General features: G+C 48.9%; 1 long non-coding RNA gene across 1 annotated transcript; it reads left to right on the forward strand.

Annotated features, from left to right (window-relative positions):
* The first annotated feature begins 10 nt into the window (after positions 1-10).
* LOC140844501 (uncharacterized) lies at positions 11-5,957 on the forward strand. Its single transcript, XR_012122929.1, has 3 exons — positions 11-190; positions 5,199-5,427; positions 5,755-5,957. It is a non-coding gene; the product is annotated as an uncharacterized lncRNA (long non-coding RNA).
* The last annotated feature ends 3,007 nt before the right edge of the window (positions 5,958-8,964 follow it).

Here is an 8,964-nt window from a genome sequence, read left to right on the forward strand (position 1 = left end):
GCGCGCCCCCGACGCCTGCGTGCGCGCCCCCCGCGTCTCCCTCCGCGCGCCGAGCGGGGACCAGGGCGCAGGAGGCTGCGGGTTCGCCCGCTCGTCGTTCAGGGAGCAGCCCCCGAGCCCGGACGGGAAACAGGCCTCGCCTTCCTTTCCGCGCCGACCCAGCCGCCTGTTCGCAGACGAGTTAAACTTGGTAATTAGCGCCCATCTCCGCTCGCTGAGCGCCTTCTGCGCGCCGAGCACACGAAGGATGCAGGCTGAAGCCCCAGCGGCATCGCGCGTGTGTCCCGTCCAGGCCCCTCCACCCTCAGGCTGCAACTTCTTGGGGTCAGACAGCCTGTGTTCCTGGGGAGACTTGCTGAGGGAAGACCCTCCAAGTTTTTTGAGTGAATAATCGTTGGATCCCGAATTGGAGATGTGAGAAAGGCCGCGACACCTACTGGGGATGGAGCGGGCTCCCTGTGGGCGCTCAGGCCCTGGCCCGGACTTGACGCAGGGGGGAAGGAGCCCAGAGCCCGAGGCCGGAGAGCCAAGCGTTAGCACCGGCTCTGCGCCTCTCCCTCTGACAAGGAGGGCCAAGATAATTTTCTGTGGGCCTCAGTTTCCTCAGCGGAACAATGAAAAGCTGACTGCATGATCCAGACATGGAGAATGCATTAGGCCCCGGCTAATGTGCACAAGCAGAAACCTGAACTCAGTTATCATCTTAAACAGTGGAAAGATCTGGATTGGGAAATCAGAATCTCAGGCTTGGAAGCTTCTAGTTCCGCCCCCCATCCCAAACCGCAGTTCCCTGGCAGCCCCCCTCTGAGGTCCCAATCAAGCCACCTAAGGCCTTCTCTGTACTCACGCAGCTGCCCTGTCACTCCCTTCACTGGGCTTGTACCCACCTGCTGCCTCTGTCTCCCCTCCAGCCTGTGAGCTCTGGGAGAGCAGGAATGCATCCCGTTCCCAATGCTCTTCCCAGCCCTAGCACAAAGTAGGTGCTCAATAAATACTTGCTGAAGGAATTAATGCCTATTAATGATACATGGAACCATCCAGGTAACTGACAATGTATCACTCTTCAGTTAGGCACCTTGATGCCCACAGTTACAGCTGTTGGGCAAGACTGTGCCACAGGAAAGGGAGGGAGATGGATATGGCATGGCCTGAAGTGTAGCTGCCCAAAGGTGTCAGGGATCCTGTAGAAAGCCCTGTTTGACGTCACTCAAAATCTTGTCTTAGTATTATTCTGGCAGCCTTTTCCGCCACAATCCTGTGAAAGAAATAGCATGATGTGAATGAAATAGTATGCCCTTCTGGAGCAAGGCCTGACCACAAAGCCCTGAGATGACCCCACAGCAGCCAGTCCTGGAGCTTCTGGGGGTGTCTGGTCCACCTCATTGGAGAGAGGCAGGAGCGACTGCAGAGTACTGGAGAATTCTCTGAAGGGGGGAATCTGGAAACCGGGAAGTCCTATCCAGATGGCACTACTGACTCTGGCTGGTCCCAGGCACTGGAGGGACACTCGGAAAACTTAAAGGAAATCACCAGGGCCCCTTAGGGCTGGACCCTGGCCAGAATCCCTCTTTCCCATCTTACTGGAAGTACCCGGCTGTGGTTGGCTCCCTGGGATAAAGAAGGCCATTTGTCCTTTCTTAAACACCTGTTTTATGTCAGCTGCTGGGTGTCTTGTATGTGTCATCCCCCTGCTTTTCACAGTACTAGGAGGTAGACATTTTACAGGCAGTGTTTCATAATGGTGGGGTGTCAGGTCTAGAGGCAGATGGCTGGGGTTCAAATTGCACCTCCACCACATCATATCCAGATGAACTTGGACAATTTCTGTTCCTTTTATTTCTTTTAAAAAGCACCATTAAAGCTAGACGAGTGCATAGCAGAATCAGAGCCAAATCATTCTATACATTTCTTATAAATACATTTCCCTCATGCTTTCACTTCCCCAAAGTGATGACTTTCAATTTTTTGAGCTGTTTCTTTGGTATTTACCTCCATATCTCCAAAACATTGCTACGTCCTCCTCCTGGTTTGGGCATCGTCTCTGGATTTCACCCTGTGAAAGACTTTTTCACCTCTACTGGCCCCTCTCACATGCCCATCCAGTCCACCCCAGCCTCCCAATTTACTCATGTTCTGATATTGGTTACATCAGAATTGGTATTTATTATGACTACTTACATCCTTTCACAACTGACCTTTTTATTTCCTGCAAAACTTTTTCTTTCTTTCTGGACTTAATAATTGTCATTGTTTGTCCACTTGTTTTAAGTAAATTATCTATAATTCAACTCAAATTCTGTCAATTGTCTACATCTCTACATTCAGGCCTATCAGGTATTCTATCAATTTTATCATCTCAAAGATTTCCTTCTGGAGCCTTCTCACTTGTTCCATTTCTATTGGTTTCTCTGTGCCTAGTACACTGCCATTGACTCTCTAATCCTCAGTTTCTTCATCTGTAAAATGGGGATAATTTTAGTACCTCATAGCATTGTTGTGAAATGAGTAATTCATATAGGTGTTTGTCATGTAAGAAGCACTCGGTAAATATTACCAATTATTATTCTTATTTTTTTCATCTGCAAAATGGGCATAAAGTGAACTTCAGTGAGATAAGGCACTTTGTAAACCAAAATGCTCTGCACAAACATTAGTAGCCTGGCATTCTCTTCTTTTATCTCGTCTTTATTTTTTTAATGGCTAAGAAACCGAGGCCTATGAGAAGATCACAGTGATTTGGTGGTTGGAGCTGAGCTGGAACTCGTCTCACGGCCTTAGTGCAAAGAAATTAAGTCTGGTCTGGAGGGCAGTACAGAGCCCACAGATGCCCTGAAGGTGGAGAAGCGGGTGTTCCCTTAGCCTCCGTGTCCCAAGCTGCTGGCCTGTCCTGAGCAGGGGAGGGGCACCACCTGGTGGTGATGGACCCCAGGGACAGGGAGGGGCCTCGCCTTGGTGCGAGCTGTTCTAGTGTGTCAGGAACAGTCTTACTTAGTGCCAAGGACAGAAAGTGGTTGATTTTTTCTTCCAGACATTTATCTGGCCTTCCTGCTTCCTTTTCTCCCCTGAGTCTGTAATCCCTAGTTTTGGCTGAAACCCCAGCAGGTGTGCCCTCTGCTGACCCTGGCCCTGAGCCCCCACTCACTGGGTCCCCCTCACGGTGAATGGCGTGTCACTGTTGACTTTCTCATTCCCTAGCATCTCACTGCTCCCAACCAGGTGGCATAAACCCTGCCTTATCTTGGGCCCAGGGCAAGAGAAAACCTGTTCAGAGTCTCAAGTGCTCGCAGGAGGCCCCTGAGCATGCACAGGGATCGCAAAAGCCGAGGACAGGGCTGGTGTCTGTTGTACCCTTCAACCCACTCTCCTCCACATGGTCCCTAGAAGGTCTGGAAAATAGACAGTTCCATGCATTTTTTGGTGGAGGTTTAACTGGATATAGCTTTTTGGGAGACAAGTTCACAGTGCCATCAAGACTTCAATGCACCCCTTGCCCCATCAATGCCACCTCTTAGGATCCAGCCTGCAGAAACACTAACTAGCACAAGTCACAAACAAACAGGTCTGTGCACAAGGGTGTTCTATGTAGCCCATCCAGAGGGCAATGATCAAATATGTTGTGATAATCTATGCAATTGGAAACTGTAGAGCCACTTTAAAGAAAAAGATCACACACATATACACACACATATCTTTTAATAAGAAGAGCAGCTTAATAATAACATGTAGGGCATATATTTTCCTGGGGAAAAAATTAAAGCAAGTCAGTATAAGGGGTGGGAAGAGAGGGAGAGAGGGAATGATGCCACGGGCCCATTTAGGAGATGAGATCCCAGCACCTGGCAGAAATCAGGAGGGACCTAGTTTTTGTAGAAGCCTTTCAAGTACCAGGCCTTTCCTGTCTATTATATCACTTAGTGCTCAGAAAAAGCCAATGAGATGGGATCATTGACTCCAGTTGGCTGATGGGGAGATAGAATCCTAGTGAGGTGAGTAAAATTGCAACATCACACAGGTGCTGTGTGATGAAGGATGAACTTGCCCAACCAGAAGTCTAGCCTTTGCCCTTGGGATTTCCTTGCCTTTGGGGGAATGTCTTTGCCTATCTGGGTTGCTCAGGCCATGCTAGATAGTCTATGCTAACAATGTGATTTATGGCAGGGGCTCTGGGCATGTATCAGCTCAGCCTTCATATGGACCAGAAACTAAGGTCAGCCACATGGCTGGTCAGCCATGTCTACATGCCTGAGCCTCAGCAAAGACCTGGACGCTGAGGTCTGGGTGAGCTTCTAGTTTTGTCACCTCACTACTGGAATTAAGTGCTGTCTGCATGTCCCCACTGGGAGAAGATAACTGGCAGTTCTAAGTGTGGAATTCTCCGGGACTCTGCACCATGTGCCCCTTCCCTTGGCTGACTTTAATCTGTATCCTTTTACTGTATAAACCGTAATTGTGAGTATACTAGCTTTTCGTGAGTTCTGTGAGTCCTTATCACAGCAAATCATTGACATCATGAATGGTCTTGGGGACACCCAAGTTTGCAATCAATGTCAGAGGTAAGGGTGGTCTTGGGGACTGCTCCCTAACTTTGAAGGTAAGTGGTGGAATTGGGAATTGCACAAAAATGATCTCCGTGACGCCAGAGTGTGCCCCTTCCCCTTTCACACTCCCTTGCATGGACCCACGGTGTGGCAGGCGCTGAAGGGTAGAAATTCTGGCATCATGAGAAAGCACGAGAGCAGAGTGGAGGCCACACGAAGCCACATGGGTGGATGGGGACGTAGAAGAAGTAAGCTGAGAGGCATGCTCAGAGGGACTAGAGAAGGACAATATTTTAGAAAGGTCCAGGGGCTTATGTCCTTCCCAGCGCAGGAAGGTAGGTGCAGAGAAGGCCGCTAGGGAGCCTACATTTCCCACAGGTCCCCCGAGAGCTAGAAGCCTTGATCTCCTCTTTTGCCTTCCCCTTAGCTTCTTCTCCCCACTCCCCAGGCCAGGAGGGAGGATAACGTCTCACTTTGTTCATAGCATTAAGGGAAGAAGGGAGGAAACCATGCCTCTGGGCCCTGAACCTTCTCCCCTTGGTCAACCCGCAGTCCTCACCAGTGGCACGTGGGAGACCCCATGCTATCCACAAGCTCCTATTGCCCCCACATCTGGCATGTTCTTAGGTACCTTTTTTCTGCCCCCCACCCCACCCTAAGGACTGGCCACAGAAGAGGAAGGGCCCAGTTCAGACCCAGGCTGGGAGCTCCTGTGCACCTGCTCCCTTGCTCTCAGCTTTGGAATTTAAGAAAACCTTTGGATCTGCCTCCTGCACACCACTGTGGAGGCCGAGGGCGCTGGACTTCCGAGGGCACTGGACTTCCGAGGGCACTCGGAAACCACACACGTTTCCATCTGCGAGCTCCCAGACGCAGAGCCCTCCCCAAGGTACCCAGACCCTGTCTTCCACCCTAGGCCGGGCAGAATTCCATTCCAGGGAGACTGGGCAGTGAACGGGGAGGCGGATAGTGAGGAGGAGAGGCCCTGGGACGCTGGGTAACCAGCCTGGGGTCTAAGGCACGTTGCAGTCCCACCCTGCTCTGTAAGGCGGGCAGAGGGGAGCCGCCCGTGCCTGCTTCTGGGCAGGCATATTTCCCCCTTTAATTTACCTGCATGATCAGTCTGGGCAAATTTCACCTGCATAAATGTATTAGACAGTAGGATTTTCTAGAAGCCTTTCAGGACTCATCTTCTTACTTTCTTAACTTTCTTCAGGTTGTTTCATAATCCTGTCCCCAAACAGGAGTATGCCCAAGATCCCTCCTCAGCCGGGAGTCCTGGCATTTAGAAACTCCTCGTGAAAAGAGCTTTTGCAATTGTCGTGTAAACACATTTGTACAAATTGTCCTGAGAGTGAGCACGCACCGCGGACCACAATGCCATTTGTGATGTAATCAAATGGTTAAGACCTATTAAACAATTTCTCCTCCTGAAACCTCTTGTTCACTGTATCTTTGCGGTGTTCCTATTTTAAGACCCAGCTTAAATATATCTCTTCTGTGGAAAAAAATCTCACCCCCTGCCAGACCCAGCCTCTCCCCTGGGCAGCGGTGCACACAGTAAATTCCCCCTCAGAGCACTTACCACACCATAGTTTTTTTTGGTTTTATTTCTTTGTTTTTTTATGCACATGTGTCCCAAGCTAAACTGGAAGTTGCCTGAGACCCGGGAATCCTGTATCCTAGCTCAGAGTCTAGCTCAACATGCTGCTCATACTGAAGCCTCATAAGTATTTGTTGAATAAATGCAGGAGTGTATGAATAAAGCAGAACATAGACCCTCCTATCTAATGATAGTAGCCGCTAACCACAAATGGCTATTTAAATCTAAGTGAAAATAAAAATTCAGTTCTTCAGTCACAAGAGCCACATTTCAAGTGCTCTCGGGCCACATGTGGCTCAAGGCTACTGTGCTGTCTGACACGGGCTGGAGAACACTTCCATCATGACAGAAGGTTCTGTTGAACAGCGCTGGGCTAGCTTATGACTGGCGCCCCTGGAGCTGAGCGGTGCCCGACCTGCACGCTCTTTCAGAGGGGGCCTGTGCGCATGAAGCTCCTTCCTGTACGCGGCACTGTGCCAGCTACTGGTCGGAGAAGGACACAGACATCTATAGTCTAAGACAGGCGTGAGACGTAAAAGTACACTCTAAAGAATGCCACTTGGATGAACAGAATACAGGCTAAAGAAACAGATTATGACTAAGTATTGTCAAATATATAAAAAATGAATAGACCACAGGAAGGAAATATAAAGAGGTCTGGCTGTCCTCATAGCCTGAAAACTCATGTGTTTCCCTTCTTATATCTGAAATGGATATTATTATTATTTTTTATGTCCTTTTAAAAATTTTGGTATCATTAATATACACTTACATGAGCAACACTGTAGTTACTAGATTCCCCCCATTATCAAGTCCCCACCACACAGCCCATTACAGTCACTGTCCATCAGTGTAGTAAGGTGCTGTAGAGTCACTACTTGAAATGAGTATTATTTTGCTTATTTTCTGGAGAAATAAGCATATTAGAGAGAAATAACTGTGCTGGTTATTGAAATAAAACCAAAGAAAATATTTGTCCCCGTGTAGCAACCAAAGACCTCGCACATGGCAGCCACTGATTCTCTGGGTACGATTTGCAGGGGTCTTTCCTATTATCTTCCACAAACCATTGAAATATCCTGCCCAGTGCAACATCTCAGCCTCCAAATCACCTTTCTGTCACCGCCTCTTGCATGGAGCAAATGTGTAATTATGCTTAGACCACGTGTCTCAGTTTTCTTTCAGGAAAATGTGGTTTCTGTACCTTGAAGGGCCTTACCATCTCCGACAGGCTATGGTTTTACTCTGTCAAAGGAACTGGAAGTCCAAATGGTTAATGACGCCTCCTTCTTCACCGGACCAGATCCACCACGCTGAGGAAGAGCAGAGAAGGCTTCGCCTGCACTTTGCAGCAAGCCAGTGGCCCTGTCCTCCAATCCCCCCTGTGTTTGACCCATTCCACCCACTCCTTCCCCAGCGCAATTCCTGATGACTGCCAAGATCAGCAGCTGAGAACCAAGTCTCTGGGCCTCGCCATTCCCCAGTTAGTTTATCTTGTTAATGACTATTTGTTAGCATAGAACCCCTGGGAAGGGAATAAGAGGAGGTTTCTGTTTTAAATAAGCATCTATGTCTGTAAGCTTTACACCTGAGCTCAGAGGAAGAGGCCAACCCTGAGATGGCTGGGCCTTCCATCCCCCAGAATCTCTGGGGGTGGACACGGGAGGGTGAATCTGACCTGGCGGGTGGGATGGTGTGTGCTTCTAAACACAAGGAGATTTGTGACAAGTTCATAAGAGTTTGTGCAGACCTCCTTTTCGGGGTCCTCTAACAGTTAATGCACAATAAAGAATTTGTCTGTTACAGAACAGTGGCTTTGTAAACAAAATAGCCTTAATAAATCTTGCTCCTTCTTGGGGCTCCAAATGGACTAACTCCTTCAGTTCTTGAATGTTAGTTGCTGGGGGAAATGCTCTCTTCCTGCTGGGGAGCCCTTGGCTCATGAGGAGCCCTATCACCCACTCCCTCATTCACGCTGGGGCTACCCTTCCAGACACTAGAGAGCGTTTTAAATATACCGATGATAGTCATTAATTAAGATTATTCAAAGCACCTGAGAAGTTCATGGGCCATGAGCTCCTTCTGCTTCTCAGGGACCAGCCAAGGACCATGACCAGGTGGATCCTGCCTGCAAAGGTGGGGCAGTGGTCAGGGGGGGCGTGGGGGAGAACCCCCCAGATTATGTTTCTTCTCTGACCAACACCCAGCTTAAAACATTCCAAGAACAAACAAAAGTTTCTCACCTACCACTCCCCTTGCCCAGGGAAGATGCTCCCTTGGACAGGCGTTTGATCACTGTGTCCTTTTGTTTTCCTGTTAGGGGTAGAATGAGCCTGCTTGAAGCTGTGATGTCCTGGCAAATATTCAACAATTGGCTCACTAGGAAAAAAGAGAAGCCCTGGATCATTTTCCAGTTCTTGTGGTGTAAATTCTCCCACCCTGGTCAGTTTCAAGGTACCAACAAGAGGTTGGTAAGGTGGAGTTGGTAGAGACTTGTGGTTGCTCACCATCATATATAAAGTATTTCCACCACGCTAATGCAAGAGACATGAATGACCTCAAGATCAGAGGTAGTCATACAATGCAGTAAAATAATTAGGAAATGGTGATGTCTTATCAGTGAATTTCAGTCTCTGTCAACTTCACTCTTGATTCTGTGAGATAAAAAATGACAGTGGAGCATTCTTGGGGTGAAAGGGTTTATACCCAACTTCATTCCCATGGTGGCAGGTCAAGCACTAGCATCCCGTCCACTCAGAGCAAGTCTGCATGCAGCAAGCTGGTCTCTGCCTCTGGGCTGCTCTGCCCCCCACAGCTGAACCA

Source organism: Manis javanica, chromosome 11 (assembly GCF_040802235.1).
Source record: "Manis javanica isolate MJ-LG chromosome 11, MJ_LKY, whole genome shotgun sequence".
NCBI lineage: Eukaryota > Metazoa > Chordata > Mammalia > Pholidota > Manidae > Manis > Manis javanica.